We start from the raw sequence: 24109 nt of genomic DNA, 5'->3' as shown, positions 1-24109 counted from the left end.
TACCTGTGCCCCCTTGTCATTACAGCTTCTTTCGCCAATTCCATACCACTACATATGAGACTTGCACCACACCGTGAAGCCTGCAAAGATAAGACAAAATCCTCATTTACATCCACGCATGAGTTACTGAGATTGGCACCCTGCAAAAAGTCCTGCCTCAACACATGAGGGGGCCACTCTTGATCTCCATACCCTCACAGCCGACTTTAGAGACCTGTGGTCATCCATTGACAACTTCACCCTATTCCTAGGGAATGGTATCTCATTCACAATATACACGTCGGCACCAGATTTGCTCAGCCTTGGTGACAGAACCCTTAATCCTCTCTCATTGGGAGTCAGACACACATTTGGACATTGGGTTCAGCTCTCACTTTACAAGCAGCAGAAGCCTAAATGTCACAACCCCTGCGAAGGCAGAGATCCTAAACTCTTAAGAAAAGCTTCTGTTCCACTCTGTTGAATGCATATCAGCTAATGGGAGCTGTAGAGGCTTCATTGCGCAATTCCAGATGAACAGGGCCTATTTCAACAGAACCGAGTGAACTCCACTACTTTTGCAATCCACAAGTCTATCTTGTGATGTTTTGGAGTTCAGTTTGTTTTAGATTGTTTCTCAGTGATTTATTGACATCATAGGCTGTATGAAATCACTTACTTCATTCAATTAATTAAGCGAGTTTTCACTCAGGAGAATTTTCAAAATTTGAGGGCCCGAAAAAGACAGCTAACCTTAAGTTAAACTTAAGTGAGAAATACGATGTTGGTGGATAGCCACGTCACCCACTGGGGGACATTAGAGGGGACAGCCCCTGAGTGTGTCCTCACTGCCCAGGGGTAGTATTTTTTCTGTTGCCACTTGGTCTTGAAGTTGGCCACTGCGGATGCAAGATCTCCCCTCCCCTCTGGTATAAGGTCTCTTCCTGGAGGTCAGTGAGGGTATTTAGGAGGGCCCCACATCTGGATATTCCTCTTTCAGTTGCCAACAGCATTTATGCGAAATATACAGCACCGGATGAATAAGATGGCAATGTAATGCCCAGTGGCTAGAGATTGTTTCAGGATGGGTGTCAGACAGGCGCGCAACACCCAGTGGGCTCAAAGGGCTTCAGCCCGCTTCCCGGGCTAACACACAGCCGCACCCGAGCACTTCACAGGTCTTTACAAGTTTTTCATATAGCGCGAACTTGACCCAAATCAGGTATCAGAGCACTTTACATAGCACCAGTTGCATTGCATGAGGACCATTTGCATTGCATATTAATGAAGAATTTTTGTCGTCTCACCCCTTCCAAGAGCCCCTGCAGCTCCACTCTGTCTATTGCTTAACTATTCACCCCCCACCCCCCCCCCCCCCCCCCGAAATTTGGCTCTAGTTGCGCCTCAGGTGTCAGAGGTTTGTCCAAAACGGCGCTGCACTGGTAGGATCACCCGTAAGTTAGCCTTACCGGTGTACTGCATAACTGAGTATGAATAAACTTATGACAGTTTCCTCACAGTGTGAGGTCTGTTTTGTTTATGGTTATGATGCACCTGTATTTTATTGCAAAAGTATGTCAGATGACAGAAGGGCTAGGGGTGGAAACGCTAGGGACTCATTTTGGTATCCTCTGAACTTTAAGTAGGCCGACGTGGATATTTTGGAAGCATCCAGTCGTTCACCTCAAAGGGGCCAGTTATGTTTTAAACCACTAATGTCGCAGAAGTGTGAAAAGAATGGGCCGTCCTTTACTGGAACTTTGCTCCCTTGCGGCCGAACACAGCGAGCAGTTAGGGACACTCCCTGCAGTTCCCCGCACCGGGACCGTCTCCAAACATAAACAGGACACGTCAGGGCGTCGAGGGCGGGAGGCACGGGCCGGACGGCGCGGCCGCTGTTGTCGAGGGCTCTGCACAGGGAGTTCTGCAGAAGCTCACTTGCCATTGGCCGCAGGATACTGTGTTGTTTGTGTGAAGTCTTGTCTGGTCTTGATCCCGCCTTCTATTCCAGCACCCAATCCTTGGATTGGTCTCTCTCAAAGTGAGAGCACGTTCGACCAATCCACGTGCTACATCCGCAGCAGACCTAGCCCTCTTCAGCCAATGGGCGTGGCCGCGTGTGTCCCGCGTGCGCTCAGCCCGCGCGGTCGCTTGAGGGAACAGGTAAACAGAGAAAGAAGCTAGGGTCGCGTGCAGACCGGACACAGCGCGAGGGCAGCGCGCGCGCACACGGACACAACAGTGGCTGCAGCCGAGAGGAACCCCCTGCCAGCGCGTGCCGCCGCCGCTGCTGCTGGGTGAAGAGGCGCGAGCTCTGGACACCGCATGCGCCAGGTAAACCCACGCAGGCTGCACCCCAATGTGCGAAATGGGGGCGCTGGTCATGGAGATGGTGATAGTGCCTTAGAGCGGGTTTTGAGGGGTTACGGGCCTGCTGCTTGCTGAGGCCTTCCAAACAGTGACCGTGCACAGGGGTGGGTGTGTCCGCCCGCCCTATATACACTGGTCTCCCCCTTGGTGCCCCCTGCTGTTGCATGTTGTCTTTGCTGACCTTGGCCTGCCCCCTGCCTTTGAAGCATATCTCGAAGGTTCCATGTTCCTTCATTGTTGTCAGTGCCCAACAGCTGCTGCGACAGAGCCCTGCACAGCCCTGGGCAGAGCAAAGCTGCAGGGCTGCGCATCGCCTGTGCTGGGAGCGTGGAGCTGTCGGTCTGTCCTGTGGAGCTCCGGTGCAGGGCATTCAGAGCCCCGTTAACGTGCATTAAGAACGGCGTCTGTCAGAGCATTCAAGTGGTCTGCATTTTGACAAGAAAATTCATTTTCTCATAGAATCCCACAAATAAAATGACTCGCCCTTTCAGTATAAAAATTGGTATCTGTTAGCTTTATTTATTCGCACGTTCGCTCTTCTGCAGGGCAGCCCATGTGCTCTGAATTTAAACATATGTTTGTTTTCAGCCTGCAGCGTTTACCTGCTGAGTGTTAACAAAAACAACTGCTTCTTTAATCACTTATGGTAAACAATAGCAGCAGGGTAGTGTTTGGAAGCAACCAGAGTTGACTGACATGACCCTGTAGGTAATTCATGTATTCTAGCGCATTGAGAGGTGCTGTAATCCCAGCTTCTCCATTTGGTCAAACGCATTGCTTAATCCTCTGTTTACATATGTCAGTGTTGTGACTTTTGAAACTGATCACAAACATTAAGAACCCCTACGAGAGCGTGAAAGCTTTGTAGTTGCATTCATATAGCGCTTTGTGCCCCTGACACAGCGACAAGCTGCTTTTGTGGTTCGTTGCATGCTTCTGTCAGTGCGATCGAAGCAAGAACAATAGTGGCTATGTTCCCTTAATTGGTAGGGTTTGCATATCACGTGTGAGGACTAGACTCCTGCTCTTAACAAGTTTTGTTGCAATGCACAGGCTTGAAGTTGAACCGAAAAGGAGCTGGGGATATGATACTTAAATGTGAGAGCAGATGTGTAGATGGGTACAGAGTGTGTGAGCGCAGTGACAAAGGGAAAACAATGCTCGAACCGTAATGCTGCTAGTGTGATGCAGTGCCTATGCTAAAATGGAGATTAGACATGGGCATCCTGATGCGGTTTAATTGCTCTCTGTCCTTCAGTGTAAGCCTATTTGAGAATGACACAACGGAAGACCCCAAAAGTGAAAGATTCTTCCATTGGTGGTGCATGTTTCTATTGACTATAGCATAACTTCTGGTGGTTCACCCAGGAACGGCTGTTGAGTATCCCAATGGACATTTTGCACCCAGCCGCTGACTATGCTGTGCAACCCTTAGGAATAGGTGTTAGGGAAGCTGCCGTAGCACATACGCTGGTGATGTCCACTCAGGATCAGCAAAGAAATAACTCCTGAGAATGGGCATTATGCAACCAGTCATAGTGTGTGCATTGGGGTTTTATCCAGGACTGGCAAAGGAGCAAAGAATGGGTATTATACAGCCAGTCACTGAATATGCTCACAGTTCTACCCAAGAAGTGAAACCGTTACAAATGGGCAATATGCAACTAGCTACTGTATGTGTTCTGATCTGCATGCAGGAGTGGTAAAGAAACACATCGTATTGTACAGACGATCATAATAAATGCCCTGTGGGGTGCTCCCAGGAGTGCCACAGAAGCAGTTCGTATAAAATGGCTTTTTGCAACTAGTCACTGTTTTTGTGTCCTTCCAGAAACAGCAGGGTAGTAACCCATAGGCAGGGGCGTAGCTTCATGGGTGGTAGTTGGGATGTCACCCCCCCCACTAATAAATGCATTTTCTGCTAAATATTGGGTACAGGTCCTTCGAGGCGGGTATGGTGAGGTGTAAGTCGGATTTCAACAGGAAGTTTTACCTGCACACAACAAAAACACACACACGCTTTTCCTTTTCTTATTTTGAAAGTCTTAGGCAATGTTGATTATTTTACAAAATGATGTGTTTTCTCTCACTGGGTACCCCTCCAATCCGCATTTGTCTCCCTTTCCATTGCCCCTCTCATGCGCCCTGTCTGTCGTATAATGTATTTTAACATTGTATGCATCCGCCATTGTTGGATATGTTAAGCTCTAACCACCCCTATCTTACTAACCAAGCTACTTCCCTGCTGATAGGAAAGGCAATTGCACAACCAAGTTTGATCTAATCTCCACAGGTGTTAGGTTCAGGATGGGTGCTACTAGGTGATACTCAATCGTTCACTAAGTGTGTGGAAGGGTCTAGTTATATTGCATAACATAACTGAAATATGGAGGGCATTAAAGGAAGAGGGCCTGGTAAGGCTAGAACAGAATCCCTGAATGTATACCCTTTCCAGGCTCTAACATTGAAGACGTCCTTAACCTTTATGCTATTTAGTTAGATGTCTGGGATTGACACCCAAAGAGGAGGGGTTAACTGGATAAACAAAGATGGCCGCGTGAGTAGACTATTCAAATCGAGGGAGAAAGATTTGGAGAGAAGAGTGGGCCATAGAAAGAGTTAAAAGCACCTGAAAATATTTAATAAAAAATCAGATTGAGAAATCATCAGTAGTCCCCTCGTGAGCTAGAAGCAGTGCCTATATTTCAGTTACAATCTTGTGTTGGCTGGCTACTTTGAAATATGGTGACAACACATTTTATTAGAAGCAGCCACATGGCAAAATGTAATTAAGAAAGACACCCTGGAAAAAGGAGGCAGGGAAGGAAGACATTCTCTGGTTTACTGTGTTCTTCCTAACTTGATCACGTTACAGGATACTCGGGTAATCGCTTTGTGTGCACGCACTGTGGTTTCCTTCTATTAACATTTTAGCGCTTGGAAAGGGATTTCCTCTTTCCCGAATATAGCCAGTAGATAACTTTTTTTTTTTACTTTCTTCTGACTGCAGAATATAATAACGTTCAAAGTCTTTACCAGGCTAAAATGTTTGTGGCCACGACTATTCCAAGGCAGGGGTTCAAACGAGGGAAGAGTGAAGGTTGTTTTGGACTCTGTACATGCTTTTGCATAATGTTCAGGTTGTGTGATCTCCAAAGAGGCATACTGTGAAAGTGGGAGGTGGCCACCTGCTATTGATTATTATTAGAGTAGCAAAGCGTTGGGGCCATAGTTTGAGAATATTTGAGTGTGTTTCAGACAGGCTCCTGCTGGCGGTGCTTGGTGCCAATTTCTCTTCACCTGGCTCTCCCCTTAACTGTTTCCACCCTTTTGGCTTTTCTCCTGTATGTTGCAATATGTTATTTTCTGTTGCAGTGTCTTATTCGGTGTTCCATGAGCAGTTTTTTCTTCTTCTCAGAATGACACACATTTGTGCCTTTTCCTTCTGACAGACATAGCCGTTTATTATGAGGATAAAATAGTAACACCAATTCCCCAAGGGTAAGGTACTGCCTCTCCTTCGAGATTGAAAGTTGATCCGCCATTAAGTGGGTTGTGTTTGTACATGCATCAACTGGGGGTGTAAGATGAAAGAGCAATTCGTAGGATATATGCATGTGTTTCCTACAAGGCAGTAGTCCAACTGTCAAGGCGCATTAAGATTCTTCCGGTGGTTGCTATAACGTACCTGCATACCCACTAAATGTCCATTAGAAGAACTTACACAAGAATTCTGTGACAAATTGTGGCAAGTACTGTGCGTCCAGCTAAACCTGTGGCTCCATCATTGTGTGATTACCGCACTTAAGTAAGGACAAGACAGTGGATTATGGCATATGTATGGAAGCACTGATTGTGAGGGGTGAAAGAACAGATTGTGGCGCAGTTGGCGGCTTAGTTACTGTGACTGCCCTTTGGGAAGACCAGTGGATGGTTGATCTGAGGAAAGAAGTCTGTAACCTATGTTTTGAGTTTTTATCAGAACACATAGGCAGTGCTGTGTATTTCGGCACTGTCGCCTGGTCCGGTACATCCTAGCCTATTATATAAGTGATATAAAAAATGCACCCGAGGGAAAGGACTTAAAACCTTCATCTTATTCTGGAAGTAAACGTGGAAATTGGTCTGGGCTTGTGGTGGCTTGGAAACGTAACTTTACTTATTTCCTTTAAAAAAAAAAAAAAAGAGTACCCAGCGTAAAGTCCTAGCATGTATCCCAAATTGTTTTTCGAGAATTGTGATGGTGGAAGCCAAATAAACTATTTCACTTCTAAGTATATCATTTAATAATTCTAGTATTGACTTTGCTAACCTTCTAATAGTCCTCTGGGAGAAATGCACAGGAATCAAACAATTTGTAGAATATTTTTGTCAGTACAATTGAAGAGCACTCAAGACTTCAGCCAGCTGACTTCACTGTTTTACTATTCATTAAAAACAAAACACCCTTCCTTGACAGTTCAGAACACGCTGCACCATTGTTGAGCTAGCTCCCACTGTGGGCCTGGTTTGTAGAGTACAGTGAACCCTTGCGAGTATGCCATAATATCAGTGACCTCTGTATAAATCATACCGAGTACTGCAAACACGAAGCCCCACACATGATGTTCACACATGGGTAAATAAATACCTGCTGTTAAGCACATTGAACAGTACTAACCATTCAAAGGCACATACCACCGAACAAATACCAAAAAGCGATATAATTAAGACACCCACAAGCCTGATTTTGACCTTGAAAAGTTAGAAATCCGAGTCTTTTTGTGATGGAACCCTCAAGACCAGGGTGTGTGGTTAAATTAATGGCAATACATTACAACACGAATCTTTGCAACATAACTTTGACAACCATTGAGGGACTTTATAATATCTTGAGGTGGGCAAGCCATTGAAAGCTGGAGTCCGATGCCTGGCTCTGGCGCAGCACGAGGTCTGCTTGGACACTCGAGCCCCTAACGACCCGAGCCTTCACGTGGTTTCCGCCTGCCAGCCACGCTTTACCCTCATGTGCCAAGAATTAAAGAGAAAGCTGTAACCTTTTCTGTGAAGCGGGCAGGAGAAAGCGATACCCAGCTAGAAGCTGAACTACACTGTCAAACAAGAACACCTGTGATCATTCCCGCGAGCCCCGCTTGCAAATAGTGTGATCCTAGGCAAATATTTTATTTCACCAAACTTCCTTTTTCTTCATTATCAGACATGAAAGTTAATACAGAACGGGAGTTTAGGAAGCGCAATGTACAAAACACTTGCATGATTCTCTAGACAAGAATTTTGTTGCATCTATTATGATAATCTGTGCCAGTTAGGGGATATACATAACAACTGACTTGCCTCTTACTTTCCTAATGGAATTGTCATTAGTGGGGGTGGGAGGCACTAAAGTTTTGAAGTTAAGGTTTAAAAACTATCACTTTTAATAAACACTTCTCTAATTTAACACAAGGTGACCCGCTTGCGATGTCAAATATATTTATTTATTCTAATTTTGGAGAGGCTTTATCATACTTTTACACGTTATTTGTTGCATTATTTATTTACATGCCAGATATGATCGTATATTAGGCTCGTGCTTGGTCTGTTAGAGCCTAGCCGGATGCTCCACTCAGCTCTCCCTGTTAAAGTGTTGACTCGCCCACCTCCAGGAGTGACCTTGTATTAAGTTCCTTTAGGAGCGTCGCTGATTCTGCTGCTATTAAACCACCACCTGGTAGCAATTATAAAATTAACCAAAGAAAGGTAAATGGGCAGGTCGGTGGTGCCACTGTCAACTTCCGGTCGCATTTCGTTATCTCTGGCTTATGGTAACATGCTTAGCTATCTCACTGATAAAGTAGAACAATCGGTGTTGTTGCTGGGAGAGCTAGCATACGTCAGACCAAGGGCAAACACACAACCTGATGGAATCGTTTTTTAGGGCTCGGACTGACTCCTCCCAGTGAAACTGGGAGGAGTTTCGAGAACTAATGTTAAAGGAGAAAAAAAAGAAGTATCTCCTAGGGCCTTGGTGAGAGGAATTCCACACATTCCTTAGCGTTTTCTGTCATCTGGTCAGTGATTCGTCTTCCTTGTGTTTTCGTTTTAATAGGCTTGAAGTGATAGGGTAAATGTAGTTTTGTTCCGCCATTTTGGGCATATTTCGTTCGTGCTCGCGCAAAGAAGTACATAAATTATAATTAGGAGCTGTCAGGGTGCCTCCGTTAGTGAACGGGCGCGTTCACAATTCTGCAGCGCTCAGCGCGCAGCTTCCTTGTTGTATTAGCAGCTGCTTAATGTATGTCCGTTTTTCGAGATTATATTTTATCGGTTTTTTGAAGATTACATTTTATCATACTGTGTTGTTTTAAAATCTTGCAATTCAGCCACAGAAAGCAGAGAACCCCACGCGCCTTTAAACCTGTAAGCAGACACTCGTCCTCCGTCACTAACCCTCCCAGACCTGAACTCCGTGCTAGTCCCTCCTGCACGGCCCCACCGACGCACCCAGTGTGCCTGAGCCCAGCAGCAAGCATCCCCCAGCCGTCTGAGTGGCTCCTTCCAAGCCTAATTTGTCAGATCCCGTTCTGCACAGCTGGGTGGGCAGCCCTCCAACAAATGGCAGCTGATAGCGACAAGCAGCAGGGAGGAGACACAACCCCCTCGGCAAAGCTGCCAGAGGCAAGTAGGCGTGGTATTTAGATGCCCTCTGCCACCCGGCACGGGCACAAATGGAGCTTTTTAAACACTGCTGAAAAGGTGAACGGGGCAAGAAGCCGGACGAACTCCGGATCAAGAATTCCACTGTATCAGCTGCAGCAATTCTACCATACCAGTCACAGTAGTACAATTATATATTGCGCACACTGATTCCACCCAGCTTTGTTCTGCAGAGACCTTGCCCTGATGCCCCAGAAAAATTCTTTAAACAGATTGTTTTCAATTGCGTTTTCCTTTGATTTAATTTTCTGAGTGGTGTGTGAGTGTCGATTACAGACAATTTGCAGAGGAATATGTTTGCTTTAACGTAACATCCATAAAAAAAGGTTATTTTAGATCTAAAACAGGACCACATGTGAGAAATGGGGGGGGGTCACAGAGATTACTTACAGTGATATTATTTCAAGATGATAATTTATTCTGCGTGCGTTGTTCGGGTGCAGGGGGAGGCTCTACGGACAGGAAAACATATTTAGACACAACTAAACAAAATCATGTATTCAGCCACAGAAACCCAAGGGCCCCACACGCCTTCCAAATTGTGAGCAGACACTCGTCCTCCGTCAATAACCTTCCCAGACCTGAACTCTGTGCTAGTCCCTCCTGCACGGCCGCATCCCAGTCCTTTACTTTACTTCAATATTGTTGTTATCTCCTGTATTGGGTATTTACTGGGTATCAGTGCTTCAAATGAAAAAAAAAATGTTGGTGCTTCTCAGAGGTGTGTTTCTTATAATTTATTGCAAAAGCTTTAACAAATTACCTCTAGCCTGGTGTCTGGGTTACACAGTAGAGAACCCACTGGATGAAGTGAACCCTACCCTTCCTGCCTGAGCCTCCTAACACTTACTCCGTACCTGTGAAATACCTCAGCGCTTAAACAATAAATGTACGAGCATTCTGTGCATTTAATCCCACCTGTGCCTTTTTCCTTGGCATCTTAAACCCCAGTGTTGGCCCCATGTTCAGTTTCAATCCTGGGCTCTCCATTGGCTCATTGTGTGATCGCTGTGAGGTTATGCTATCCTCCTCAAACTCTGTACCAGTTGGATTCAAGGTGAGGCGTCTGTAAAAAGTGGCCCCTGTACACTATACGTATGCCAGTGCCACAGAGCCTCTCCGAGGCCCCTTTTTGCCTCATAGGGATGCCATCCAAGGCGTTTGGGCACTTTTGTTGCTTTCCATTCCTTCTTTCCCTTTGTCGACAACCCATGTGTCCTCCGTACAAACCGGAATACAGACCACTCTATAAGCATTAGGTGCTGTTGAGTGCAGAGTGCTGTGTGCTGTTGAGTGCAGAGTGCTGTGTGCTGTTGGGTGCAGAGTGCTGTGTGCTGTTGGGTGCAGAGTGCTGTGAGCTGTTCAGTGCAGAGTGCTGTTGAGGGCAGAGTGCTGTTGAGGGCAGAGTGCTGTTGAGGGCAGAGTGCTGTTGAGGGCAGAGTGCTGTTGAGGGCAGAGTGCTGTTGAGGGCAGAGTGCTGTTGAGGGCAGAGTGCTGTTGAGGGCAGAGTGCTGTTGAGGGCAGAGTGCTGTTGAGGGCAGAGTGCTGTTGAGGGCAGAGTGCTGTTGAGGGCAGAGTGCTGTTGAGGGCAGAGTGCTGTTGAGGGCAGAGTGCTGTTGAGGGCAGAGTGCTGTTGAGGGCAGAGTGCTGTGTGCTGTTGAGTGCAGAGTGCTTTTGAGTGATGTGTGCTGTTGAGTGCTGTGTGCTGGTGAGTGCTGTGTGCTGTTGAGTGCAGAGTGCTGTACAGTGCAGAGTGCTGTACAGTGCAGAGTGCTGTACAGTGCAGAGTGCTGTACAGTGCAGAGTGCTGTACAGTGCAGAGTGCTGTACAGTGCAGAGTGCTGTACAGTGCAGAGTGCTGTACAGTGCAGAGTGCTGTACAGGGCAGAGTGCTGTACAGGGCAGAGTGCTGTACAGGGCAGAGTGCTGTACAGGGCAGAGTGCTGTACAGGGCAGAGTGCTGTTGAGGGCAGAGTGCTGTTGAGGGCAGAGTGCTGTTGAGGGCAGAGTGCTGTTGAGGGCAGAGTGCTGTTGAGGGCAGAGTGCTGTGTGCTGTTGAGTGCTGTGTGCTGTTGAGTGCTGTTGAGTGCAGAGTGCTGTTGAGTGCAGAGTGCTGTTGAGTGCAGAGTGCTGTTGAGTGCAGAGTGCTGTTGAGTGCAGAGTGCTGTTGAGTGCAGAGTGCTGTTGAGTGCAGAGTGCTGTTGAGTGCAGAGTGCTGTTGAGTGCAGAGTGCTGTTGAGTGCAGAGTGCTGTTGAGTGCAGAGTGCTGTTGAGTGCAGAGTGTTGTGTGCTGTTGAGTGCAGAGTGTTGTGTGCTGTTGAGTGCAGAGTGCTGTGTGCTGTTGAGTGCAGAGTGTTGAGTGCTGTTGAGTGCAGAGTGCTGTGTGCTGTTGAGTGCAGAGTGTTGAGTGCTGTTGAGTGCAGAGTGCTGTGTGCTGTTGAGTGCAGAGTGTTGAGTGCTGTTGAGTGCAGAGTGTTGAGTGCTGTTGAGTGCTGTTGAGTGTTGAGTGCTGTTGAGTGCAGAGTGCTGTTGAGTGCAGAGTGTTGTGTGCTGTTGAGTGCAGAGTGTTGAGTGCTGTTGAGTGCAGAGTGCTGTGTGCTGTTGAGTGCAGAGTGTTGAGTGCTGTTGAGTGCAGAGTGTTGAGTGCTGTTGAGTGCTGTTGAGTGTTGAGTGCTGTTGAGTGCAGAGTGCTGTTGAGTGCAGAGTGTTGTGTGCTGTTGAGTGCAGAGTGCTGTTGAGTGCAGAGTGCTGTTGAGTGCAGAGTGTTGTGTGCTGTTGAGTGCAGAGTGTTGAGTGCTGTTGAGTGCAGAGTGCTGTGTGCTGTTGAGTGCAGAGTGTTGAGTGCTGTTGAGTGCAGAGTGTTGAGTGCTGTTGAGTGCAGAGTGTTGAGTGCTGTTGAGTGCTGTTGAGTGTTGAGTGCTGTTGAGTGCAGAGTGCTGTTGAGTGCAGAGTGTAGAGTGCTGTTGAGTGCAGAGTGTTGAGTGCTGTTGAGTGCTGTTGAGTGCTGTTGAGTGCTGTTGAGTGCTGTTGAGTGCTGTTGAGTGCAGAGTGCTGTGTGCAGTTGAGTGCAGAGTGCTGTTGCGTGCTGTGTGCTGTTGAGTGCAGAGTGTTGAGTGCTGTTGAGTGCAGAGTGCTGTTGAGTGCAGAGTGTTGAGTGCTGTTGAGTGCAGAGTGTTGAGTGCTGTTGAGTGCAGAGTGCTGTTGAGTGCAGAGTGTTGAGTGCTGTTGAGTGCAGAGTGCTGTGTGCTGTTGAGTGCAGAGTGCTGTGTGCTGTTGAGTGCAGAGTGCTGTGTGCTGTTGAGTGCAGAGTGCTGTTGGGTGCAGAGTGCTGTTGAGGGCAGAGTGCTGTTGAGGGCAGAGTGCTGTTGAGGGCAGAGTGCTGTTGAGGGCAGAGTGCTGTTGAGGGCAGAGTGCTGTTGAGGGCAGAGTGCTGTTGAGGGCAGAGTGCTGTTGAGGGCAGAGTGCTGTTGAGTGCTGTTGAGGGCAGAGTGCTGTTGAGGGCAGAGTGCTGTTGAGTGCAGAGTGTTGAGTGCTGTTGAGTGCAGAGTGTTGAGTGCTGTTGAGTGCAGAGTGTTGAGTGCTGTTGAGTGCAGAGTGCTGTTGAGTGCAGAGTGTTGAGTGCTGTTGAGTGCAGAGTGCTGTTGAGTGCAGAGTGTTGAGTGCTGTTGAGTGCAGAGTGTTGAGTGCTGTTGAGTGCAGAGTGCTGTTGAGTGCAGAGTGCTGTGTGCTGTTGAGTGCTGTGTGCTGTTGAGTGCTGTTGAGTGCAGAGTGCTGTTGAGTGCAGAGTGTTGAGTGCTGTTGAGTGCAGAGTGCTGTTGAGTGCAGAGTGTTGAGTGCTGTTGAGTGCAGAGTGCTGTGTGCTGTTGAGTGCAGAGTGCTGTGTGCTGTTGAGGGCAGAGTGCTGTGTGCTGTTGAGGGCAGAGTGCTGTGTGCTGTTGAGGGCAGAGTGCTGTTGAGTGCTGAGTGCTGTGTGCTGTTGAGTGCAGAGTGCTGTTGAGGGCAGAGTGCAGAGTGCTGTTGAGGGCAGAGTGCAGAGTGCTGTTGAGGGCAGAGTGCAGAGTGCTGTTGAGGGCAGAGTGCAGAGTGCTGTTGAGGGCAGAGTGCAGAGTGCTGTTGAGGGCAGAGTGCAGAGTGCTGTTGAGGGCAGAGTGCAGAGTGCTGTTGAGGGCAGAGTGCAGAGTGCTGTTGAGGGCAGAGTGCAGAGTGCTGTTGAGGGCAGAGTGCAGAGTGCTGTTGAGGGCAGAGTGCAGAGTGCTGTTGAGGGCAGAGTGCAGAGTGCTGTTGAGGGCAGAGTGCTGTGTGCTGTTGAGTGCAGAGTGCTGTGTGCTGTTGAGTGCAGAGTGCTGTGTGCTGTTGAGTGCAGAGTGCTGTGTGCTGTTGAGTGCAGAGTGCTGTGTGCTGTTGAGTGCAGAGTGCTGTGTGCTGTTGAGGGCAGAGTGCTGTGTGCTGTTGAGTGCATGCTGTTGAGGGCAGAGTGCAGATGCTGTTGAGGCCAGAGTGCTGTGTGCTGTTGAGGCCAGAGTGCTGTGTGCTGTTGAGTGCAGAGTGCTGTGTGCTGTTGAGTGCAGAGTGCTGTGTGCTGTTGAGGCCAGAGTGCTGTGTGCTGTTGAGTGCAGAGTGCTGTGTGCTGTTGAGTGCAGAGTGCTGTGTGCTGTTGAGTGCAGAGTGCTGTGTGCTGTTGAGGGCAGAGTGCTGTTGAGGGCAGAGTGCTGTTGGCAGAGTGCAGAGTGACTGTTCCAGAGAGAGCAGGGTATGCTTGTGCGCTTACACGGTGCACTGACACACAGGAGCTAAAACAAAGAACAGCTGAACGCGTGTCTTGGGAGCTTCATTGAGGCAGCCTGCCCTCTGTGAGGGGAGCAGGAAGGAGGGGACGCCTCAACCAATCAAGCGCAACTACTCACAACCTATTGTGCGATTAAACACAGGCCAAAGGGCAGAGCTAGGTCTTTTCGCATTACGTACGGTGAGCAGTGTGTGAGTGTGTAGTGTGAGCAGTGTATGAGCGTGCAGGGTGAGTAGTGTGTGAGTATGCAGGGTTAACAGTGTGTGAGCGTGCAGGGTGAACATTGTGTGAGTGCAGAGTGCTGTTGAGGGCAGAGTGCAGAGTGCTGTTGAGGGCAGAGTGCAGAGTGCTGTTGAGGGCAGAGTGCAGAGTGCTGTTGAGGGCAGAGTGCAGAGTGCTGTTGAGGGCAGAGTGCAGAGTGCTGTTGAGGGCAGAGTGCAGAGTGCTGTTGAGGGCAGAGTGCAGAGTGCTGTTGAGGGCAGAGTGCAGAGTGCTGTTGAGGGCAGAGTGCAGAGTGCTGTTGAGGGCAGAGTGCAGAGTGCTGTTGAGGGCAGAGTGCTGTTGAGGGCAGAGTGCTGTTGAGGGCAGAGTGCTATTGAGGGCAGAGTGCTGTTGAGGGCAGAGTGCTGTTGAGGGCAGAGTGCTGTTGAGGGCAGAGTGCTGTTGAGGGCAGAGTGCTGTTGAGGGCAGAGTGCTGTTGAGGGCAGAGTGCTGTTGAGGGCAGAGTGCTGTTGAGGGCAGAGTGCTGTTGAGGGCAGAGTGCTGTTGAGGGCAGAGTGCTGTGTGCTGTTGAGGGCAGAGTGCTGTGTGCTGTTGAGGGCAGAGTGTTGAGGGCAGAGTGCAGAGTGACTGTTCCAGAGAGAGCAGGGTATGCTTGTGCGCTTACACGGTGCACTGACACACAGGAGCTAAAACAAAGAACAGCTGAACACGTGTCTTGGGAGCTTCATTGAGGCAGCCGGCCCTCTGTGAGGGAAGCAGCAAGGAGGGGACGCCTCAACCAATCAAGCGCAACTACTCACAACCTACTGTACGATTAAAGCACAGGCCAAAGGGCAGAGCTAGGTCTTTTCGCATTACGTAGGGTGAGCAGTGTGTGAGTGTGTAGTGTGAGCAGTGTATGAGCGTGCAGGGTGAGCAGTGTGTGAGTATGCAGGGTTAACAGTGTGTGAGCGTGCAGGGTGAACATTGTGTGAGTGCAGAGTGCTGTTGAGGGCAGAGTGCAGAGTGCTGTTGAGGGCAGAGTGCTGTTGAGGGCAGAGTGCTGTTGAGGGCAGAGTGCTGTTGAGGGCAGAGTGCTGTTGAGGGCAGAGTGCTGTTGAGGGCAGAGTGCTGTTGAGGGCAGAGTGCTGCGTGCTGTTGAGTGCAGAGTGCTGTGTGCTGTTGAGGGCAGAGTGTTGTGTGCTGTTGAGTGCATGCTGTTGAGGGCAGAGTGCAGAGTGCTGTTGAGGGCAGAGTGCAGAGTGCTGTTGAGTGCAGAGTGCTGTGTGCTGTTGAGTGCAGAGTGCTGTGTGCTGTTGAGTGCAGAGTGCTGTGTGCTGTTGAGTGCAGAGTGCTGTGTGCTGTTGAGGGCAGAGTGCAGTGTGCTGTTGAGGGCATAGTGCTGTGTGCTGTTGAGGGCAGAGTGCTGTTGAGGGCAGAGTGCTGTTGAGGGCAGAGTGCTGTTGAGGGCAGAGTGTTGAGGGCAGAGTGCAGAGTGACTGTTCCAGAGAGAGCAGGGTATGCTTGTGCGCTTACACGGTGCACTAACACACAGGAGCTCAAACAAAGAACAGCTGAGCACGTGTCTTGGGAGCTTCATTGAGGCAGCCGGCCCTTTGTGAGGGGAGCAGCAAGGAGGGGACGCCTCAACCAATCAAGCGCAACTACTCACAACCTACTGTACGATTAAAGCACAGGCCAAAGGGCAGAGCTAGGTCTTTTCGCATTACGTAGGGTGAGCAGTGTGTGAGTGTGTCGTGTGAGCAGTGTATGAGCGTGCAGGGTGAGCAGTGTGTGAGTATGCAGGGTTAACAGTGTGTAAGCGTGCAGGGTGAACATTGTGTGAGTGCAGAGTGCTGTTGAGGGCAGAGTGCAGAGTGCTGTTGAGGGCAGAGTGCAGAGTGCTGTTGAGGGCAGAGTGCAGAGTGCTGTTGAGGGCAGAGTGCAGAGTGCTGTTGAGGGCAGAGTGCAGAGTGCTGTTGAGGGCAGAGTGCTGTGTGCTGTTGAGGGCAGTGTGCTGTGTGCTGTTGAGGGCAGAGTGCTGTGTGCTGTTGAGGGCAGAGTGCAGTTGAGGGCAGAGTGCTGTTGAGGGCAGAGTGTGTGTGAGTGTGTAGTGTGAGCAGTGTATGAGCGTGCAGGGTGAGCTGTGTGTGAGTATACAGGGTTAACAGTGTGTGAGCGTGCAGGGTGAACATTGTGTGAGCGTGCAGGGTGAGCAGTGTGTGAGCGTGTAGGGTGAGCAGTGTATGAGTGTGAGCAGTGTGTGAGTGTGTAGGGTGAGCAGTGTGTGAGTGTGTAGGGTGAGCAGTGTGTGAGTGTGTAGGGTGAGCAGTGTGTGAGTGTGAAGGGTGACAGTGTGTGAGTGTGCAGGGTGAGCAGTGTGAGAGTGTGTAGGGTGAGCAGTGTGTGTGTGTAGGATGAACAGTGTGTGTGTGCAGGGTGAACAGTGTGTGTTTGCAGGGTGAACAGTGTGTATTTGCAGGGTGAACAGTTTGTGTTTGCAGGGTGAACAGTGTGTGTGTGCAGGGTGAACAGTGTGTGAGTGTGCAGGGTAAACAGTGTGTGAGTGTGTAGGGTGAACAATTCCAATCCAAACCACATAATTCCACTACACACCACATGCATACACTCCATAACACATGGCTAAAAGACATTGCCATTTACAATGCCATTAGCTCTAACTCAAATAAATCCGAGACCTATTGCATTTCCAATGCTTGTTTTTGTTTGACTTCAGTTCTGGCACTCCCAACTTTGAAATGCCTCCAGAGCCTGAATTGGACCCGAGTCTTGCTGCATACCCATAAACAACAGTTAACTTTGTTTAGGCATGCCTTTAACATTTTGTTTGTGTCTTCTTGTGCTCTTTAATTCATTTTTCGGGTGGCTCTGTTGACATAATGTTAGCCATTCAGAGTTTTTCTAGATTAAAAATCTAGACCAGTGAGGCATTTAGTCTGCTCCGCCCTGGTGGAAAAAAGGTAATTGAGAAAGCGTTTTGAAAATATATTATTTTCTCATGGTTGTAGTTGTAATCCGTGGGAAATTGAAATGTCAATATTTTGAGACTCGTAACTCTGGGCGTTGCTAATATTGTGTTTTGCAGTTGTTTTTCGACTATTGTTTATTGGTGAACCTCCTGTACAGCCATTGGTTTCCTGCTTCCGCAGTGTTATTTGATATGGGTGCTGCCTTCCAAAAGTAATTTTGTTGTACTTTTTGAGGGCCGAGTAAACATTTTCTCTTCAGAAGCTGTTTGATGTCTACAGAAAGAGCGATGATAAATTGTCCAAGAAATAGAAGTCCGCTCTTGTGTCCCTGAAATCAGGAAAGTGGGCTTCACTGCAAAGTACTCGCAGCCATTTCCCATAGCCGCTGAATATGAGCATAGTACATTGACCTTTGTGTTGGGCCCAGTTCTTTAAAGTACATAGTGTGAATCCAGTTCATGGCTGGCAGTGCAATGGCCTGCCCTGTGGACACAATGGTTGAATTTCAGATAGTGGAGTCAGTGCGTCCGTTTGACCTTCATGTGGGCACAACACAGCTATTCAAGACTGCTCACAAATTTAAGTTGTCAAAAGTGCAATACAATTGTGCGCAAATGGATTTAAACTGATTTGAAATTGAATAAATGACTTGCATCACAGTAGATAACTGTTGAATGTGTGTTTAAGATGTCCTGGAAAAACCTTGCTTTGCTACACCACAGTGTAAAAAACACACAGTAGCTTTATGCATTCACGGTACTGTTACTCTGTAAATGAGAAGACTGATTAAGCATTTCGAAGAATATGGAATTTGGTTGTGAAAATGCATTTCAAGAATGGGCTCCCCACTTAAAAAAAATCCCTTTAGATTTAAATCAATCTACAAATGATGGTAGAAATGGTTATTGTTAAAGTAGGTTGCCTAAGTGATGGGTATGTTTTGTGGTCTTGCAGAGTATGAGACCACTGACCACAATGCCAGCTGCATGTCTGGCTCCTTAACCCCTTCGACGCTCATGACGAGCTGGGCTCGTCATGGCGTAGCCTCCTCGCACGCTCATGACGAGCCCAGCTCGTCATGTAAAGTGCGCTTTTTAAAAACCCAGCGTACGGGCGGAATTCCGCCCGCACGCATGCGGTTAACTCTCTTTTTGAACGCTCCTCTACCAGGGTTGGCCCACTAGCCTGGGCTGGCGTTATTGTGTCAGTTTAATGTTACCGCTTGACTCCATTCCTTGTCTGAATTGCCATCGCCTTACTTTTCTGTTAAGTCACTAAAATAGACCATTTAAGCACACAACATAGTACATCTGCCCATTGGGCTCAAAGTGAGCGAGGCACTTCGGTCAGCAGTGTTGAAAACTTCTTCCACTATGATCAGACAACCTAGTATTTTTAATAAATATATACCCAGATCTGGGTTTATAGGCTACAGCTGCACCAGAGTCATGAAAGCAAGTTGGTTATTTGAAGTTTTAGGTCTATTATTGCACCTCATGGGTTGACCAGGAGGTTCTTGCAATCTAATGGTGAAAACAGACCTGGAATCCTGTTGCAGACAATTAATGCAATAAGTAATAAGTCGTAGAATGCAAAACATGCATGTCTTTTGCCTAGCCTACTAGGTGGGCGCCCAGCTGGCTGGGCACTGGAAGGGGTTTCCACTTTACACTTTCTGGCTATTTTTGTAAAATGACAGGTATCTAATTCTCTGCACGGGATGCAACACGTTGCACTTTGTATTCATATTAATCCCGGTCCCTGATATACGTTCGTATACGTAGTTGTCTAGAGATTTTCATTTTTGATTTGTGTTGTTAGATCTTTAGAGAAGTAATTTAGCTCGGGTAGACGTTGCTGACCTGGGCTGAATTTTTCTGGACAACATTTTTAACAAGCATTTGCGATGCAATAGGTTTTGCATTCACAAGAGTGTGCTATTGGTATTGTAAATGACAATGTCTTTTATCTGTTTTGTTTTGGAGTAGATGTACATGGTTTGGAGTGGAATTGTGTGGGTTGAATTAGAATTGCTGCGGACTTGTGTTGGGTGGAATTATGTAGTGCATTTGTGTAGAATAATTATGTGAGATGATGAACAGATAGGGGTGAGAGCTGCACATTCTAGAAAGATGGAGAAGGATAGGTAATTTGTGCACGAAGTGGTAAAATGGAACCGAAGACAAAAGGGAGGGACAAAGAGGCCTGACTGACTAATAACAAGCAAGGATTTTTAATGGACATTGATATAGGCAAATGGAAAAGCCATGGCAAGCAATGAGCGTAGTTGAACTCCATAAACTATATACACCCAACAGAAGATTTCTGTAGAAAGTGGCTCTTCCCCATACCATCCCGCTCCGCAGGGCTTTAATTGGGCTGAGTCCTGCTGGTGCTCTGCCCTGGCTGTTCTCAAAAGCAGGTGCTGATTCTGGTACATATCTGGCTCTCTATTTTTGCCCTCACCCTCAGGGTGGAAACAAAACAACTTTGCAGCAGTACATGTTTCCCTTCCTTTGATGTCACTTCAAAGACACTGATTATGGTTCTTTCACACTCACCATTTCAGAACGGAATCATTTTCAATATTATATACAACAAAGCTGTAGTTGTTGCTTAATCTTATGCAACTAACAAGCATTGACAAAGCACATATTTTTAGCTCATGTGTTTGTAAGCCACGTCCTTAAATACATTGGCCATGCCTCTTTGAGAGACCCCCTCAGTTTTTTTAATCCTACTTAAAGCCCTGCCACTTTGGAGAAACTGTGTGATCCTGGGCAACTACACTAGCTACCTAATTTTGCACTCCGAAGTCGGCATACAGACACGAGTATGAATGAATTATGATTAAGCTCTGACTTTACTGGCACACTGTGGTAATGTGGCAGACATTCCCAGAATCTGCTGGTTTAGACGGTACTGTGAGATTCGCAGAGTGTGACAGCCACACCAGGGACCTGACATGCGAAACGGCGTGGCAAAGGCTCATTGTGCCATTTTGTTAGCACGTGTGGAGTTTGTATGTGTCTGTGTGTAGGGGTGGGGCACAGTGCTTTGCCTCCTGGTTTGGGATATATAGATGGCCTGGCCTCACTCCTAACACACCATTTGGGGCGTGAAGTCTATTCCCATGCTGGCTGCAGACCTGGCTCACTTGTGAGGCCCAACCCATGCCCTAGGGACTATGTGATTTTGTTATATTTTCAAGTAACACATTTGATGGTAACTGTGCCAGGAATGTGTTTACCAAACAAACCACAGAGGGCAGCGGAATTACTACAAGCCACAACCTCAAAAAGCATTGTATTCATCCCACGACTAACAGTTTCTAAGGAGAGCTGCACAGAGTCGGGGGCTAGAGATAGTAACTTCTGTGGGTAGAGGCATTAAAAATTTCGTAGGGTTTAGCACCCCATCAATATCTTCCCAACCAAATTCACACTGATCTTTCTCTACATATGCATGATATAAAACATTTCCACATCTTCTAATCAAGTAGACCACTCTTTTAATGTGTCCACGCACAGAATATGATGTAGGTGGACGACCACTTCGCGGGTCTGATCTCTTGAACTCACTGTACCGAAAATCGGAGTAGCGTGCTACTCGCCGAAAAAAAGCTTTGACACCTCGTCAGGGGTTGTAAGCCCTATATAAATGCAATTACAATACAAAATGTGTGAAAGTATGAGCATCGTTTTCCAGACACGCACATGGTATTTTTCTATGTCTTTAAAGTCGTATTCTTCTTCTGTCTTAGCAAATCCTTTCAGAAACTTCACAGGTTCACTAGTTAAAACTCCAAGCTTTGTTCCAATTTTGCTCATGGTGTTATCACCCATAAGAAGATGCACCTTGATAAGAGCACTGGGCATCTCTGGGTCAAGTTTCTTGTCCAGAATATGAAGCAAGATTAAGTGTCTTTTCTTGCCTGTTCCATAACTCAGACAGTTCTTGACTTATGAACATTTAAAACAAGCATTTACAATGCAATAGGTCTCGCAGCATTAAAATTTGAGTTACTGGCATTGTAAATGACAATGCTTTGCATTAAATTTATTTTTTGAATTTGCAATTGGTATGTTTAGAGATAATTGGGGGGTGGGGCCACTGTTCAACAGCTGACTAGCAAAGAAATAAAAGTTTTTACAATGGCCAAGGGACAAAAACAACAATGTGGAAAAGGTTCATTTTCGTTTACTTAATGCAATTTTATACAGCGCGGACTTTGCTAGAAGGCGTCAGAGCGCTTGGCATGGGAACCTGTTGCAAAACATAAGGATTTAGGATTGCACGCATTACGTAAAGATACAAACAGAATTACAAATTGTGTAAGAGGTGTTGGGGAGCTCTGGGCTCCTTCTTTGGCATTTCCCGTTCATTTTCGTTACTTAATGCAATTTTATATAGCGCGAACTTTACCCGAAGGAGTCAGAGCGCTTTACTTAAGAGACTGTGGCAAAGATAGGGACTTAGGATTGCATGCGTTGCATAGACATACAGGCAGAATTAAAGGTTGCAAGTGTGCGAGTTGTAAAGTCACACGGGGAGTGGGGAGACTCGCTCACAGAATGAGTCATTGCCCTTTATATGTCTCTGGCGGGCCGGATGATTCTGTGTGAATGGTTGGCTCGGGGGTTTAAAGCGGGCTTTACATGTATTTACACAATATATTGTGTTTAGATCAACACCAAAAAGTGCCCAGTGCACTCGCATCCCTAAAGGGGCCGGATGGTGCATTTGGTTCGGTTTATTTTATTTTATTTAATGCATTTTTATAAAGCGCGCACTTTACCCAAAGGTGTCGGAGCGCTGTACAATAGAACCCGTTACGTTACATGAGAGAACTGTTGCAGGAAATAGAACAAACAAAAATAGCATGAACAGACTGTATAAGGAAAAGTAAGAATAAATATGACTAAATAAATAAATAAACAAATTGTACCAGCCTCCTTCGGCGTGGTTCCACGGCTCGTGTGGTAACATCATGGTGGGGCCGCCTCCCTTGACCACGCCCCCTCCCGTGCTCCATGCTGGGGGCCAGTAGAGCGAATGTAAACCATGGCCGACAAAATGGCGGCCGCGGCCAGGAACATGAGTGCGTCCTCTGGGTTGCAAGCGTCCGGCGGGTCAGGCTCCGCGAATGCGAGTGGTGCCGAGCCTGGAGGTCATGCTGGCCTCCGGGATCCTGGCGGTGGTAGCAGAGAGCCGCCCAGAGCTGACTGGAGGGGCAAGCAACTGCGTAAAGTGCGGAGCGTGGACTTGGATAAGCCCTGGACCCTACAGATGCCCCGCTGTTCTTCCTGTCCGGTGGAGGCAGATTCCAGCCCGTGCTCCCGCAAGCCGGACGTGGAGCTCGACACCGAGGACTGTGCCGGGGGGCCGGCTCTCACAGGAACGTAAGAAGCGAGCGGCGCAAGCGAGTCTGCTGTGGCCGGGGGAGCGTGTTGTTAGGGGGTGCGGACAGTGTGAGGCGCTAAAGTAATGTCAGTGAGCGGCCCTAGTGTGGCATCGGACAGTGTGAGCTGCTCATGGAGGCTCGCATAGACTGGGAAGAGGGGTCACATTGTGGGGTACTGATTCGTGGTTGAAGAGCGATGGGTGCTGGAGGGGAGAGCAGACAGTGGGGACTACTTCGGGGTAACGGACTGTAATCAGTGCGCCCGTGTGTATGTGTGTGGGGGTGGGGGGGTGTGGTGACGGGGCGCTTTATGGGAGAATTCCCGCGCGCGCTAACGGAGACAGCGTGCGCGTGCCACTTTCAAATCGCCTCCAAGGCGATGCGCGCGGCCAGGACTGTCTCCTGGGAAGCACACATGCCGACAATAGGGGCTCGGCGGAGACGCGCTTCGCGCGGCTAGCCGAGACCTAAAAATCAGCACAGTAATAACATCCATGTTATTTCACAGTACAGTGATTAGACTGGAAGCATTTCGAACAGCCCACTCAACATGTGACACAACACAAAGGTCAGTTTACTCCAATTTACTATTAAGTTCTTCAACAATATGTCCTGTAACCTTTGAATATATCTCTGCCGGCACCAACTCCTCGAAGACTATCATTCCACTTGCAATAATTGGAAATTCAGTGTTCTTTGAAGGATCAGCAATGTTTTGGTGAGTTAACATCTCCAAGTTCCTCTTGTTTGGTGTTGATGACCTGAATTTATCATGTTGCACAGATATAGGTGTTGAATTTTTGATGCAGGCAAGGGCAATTGTTACACTTCTAAACATTTGTTTCATTCTCTCACATTCTTTGACAGTTCGAGATAACTGTCAAAGATAATGTGCAGTTCTTGCAAGGTGCACACTGACTTTGTTAGCTGTAGAACAGTCTGAACAACCTCTCCTACGTTTGGCATAGATGAAATCTTGACCATTCGCAATTGTGACTTATAGTCCACAACAACTGCAGTTTTCCATGAGGTCACCTTTCCGAATTGAAATTCTTCAGGAAAAAGTTTTTGTGCTTCACTGGTTTGGTTGCAGCATCTCCATCAAATAATTTGTTGTTTGGAAGAAGATCATCCAAGAGAATGTCCTAGATAAATTCACCCCTTTCTTTTGTGGTATCCATCTCTCCATGTGCTTGCGAAAGTTGTTTTTTTTGTAACTTTTTTTGTAGTGACTGGTTGGCCGAAACTGTTACTATGGCAATTAAAGTGTGAACCTTTAGCAGTCAAACAGTTTTTTTTTTTCTTTCAGCTCAAATCTCTATTCCTTCAGTTCTGCATCTAGTAGTTTTGATCCATTTCCCAGGACAATCTAATAGATGTGTCTTTATATTGTTATCCACATATTGTTTGGTCACAAATTTGTGTAGTTGCACAGACTCAGTCGTTTCAAAAGGTTTTATTTGTAGCTGCATGAATAAAGAGGGCTGCCCACATGTTTGTTAATGTTTCCTTCTCTCTCCCACTAGATATGGTGAGGAACAGTTTCAAAACGGTCCATTAATTTTGAGTTTGTCATCTCTCTGAAATCATTGCAAATAGAAAGGACTTCATGGTAAACTAGCTGCCATTGAGCAACATATTCACTTGTACATGTCTGACCAACAATTCCCAAGGAGCTTTTCT

General features: G+C 47.5%; 1 protein-coding gene across 2 annotated transcripts in view; it reads left to right on the top strand.

Annotated features, from left to right (window-relative positions):
- Window positions 1-2002: 2002 nt before the first annotated feature.
- The window catches only part of COQ8A (coenzyme Q8A), a 366784-nt gene continuing 344677 nt past the window's right edge, over window positions 2003-24109 (top strand). Inside the window, exon 1 of one of the 2 annotated variants that reach the window (XM_078649870.1) lies at window positions 2003-2313. The gene's annotated coding sequence lies outside the window, so the exon portion shown is untranslated. Of the gene's footprint in view, window positions 2314-16766; window positions 16861-24109 lie in introns of those variants that run through there. The other variant, XM_078649871.1, reaches the window with a different exon arrangement.

This window comes from Lissotriton helveticus, chromosome 6 (genome assembly GCF_964261635.1).
Source record: "Lissotriton helveticus chromosome 6, aLisHel1.1, whole genome shotgun sequence".
Classification (NCBI taxonomy): Eukaryota; Metazoa; Chordata; class Amphibia; order Caudata; family Salamandridae; genus Lissotriton; species Lissotriton helveticus.
This window is presented reverse-complemented; position numbering and strand designations above follow the sequence as displayed.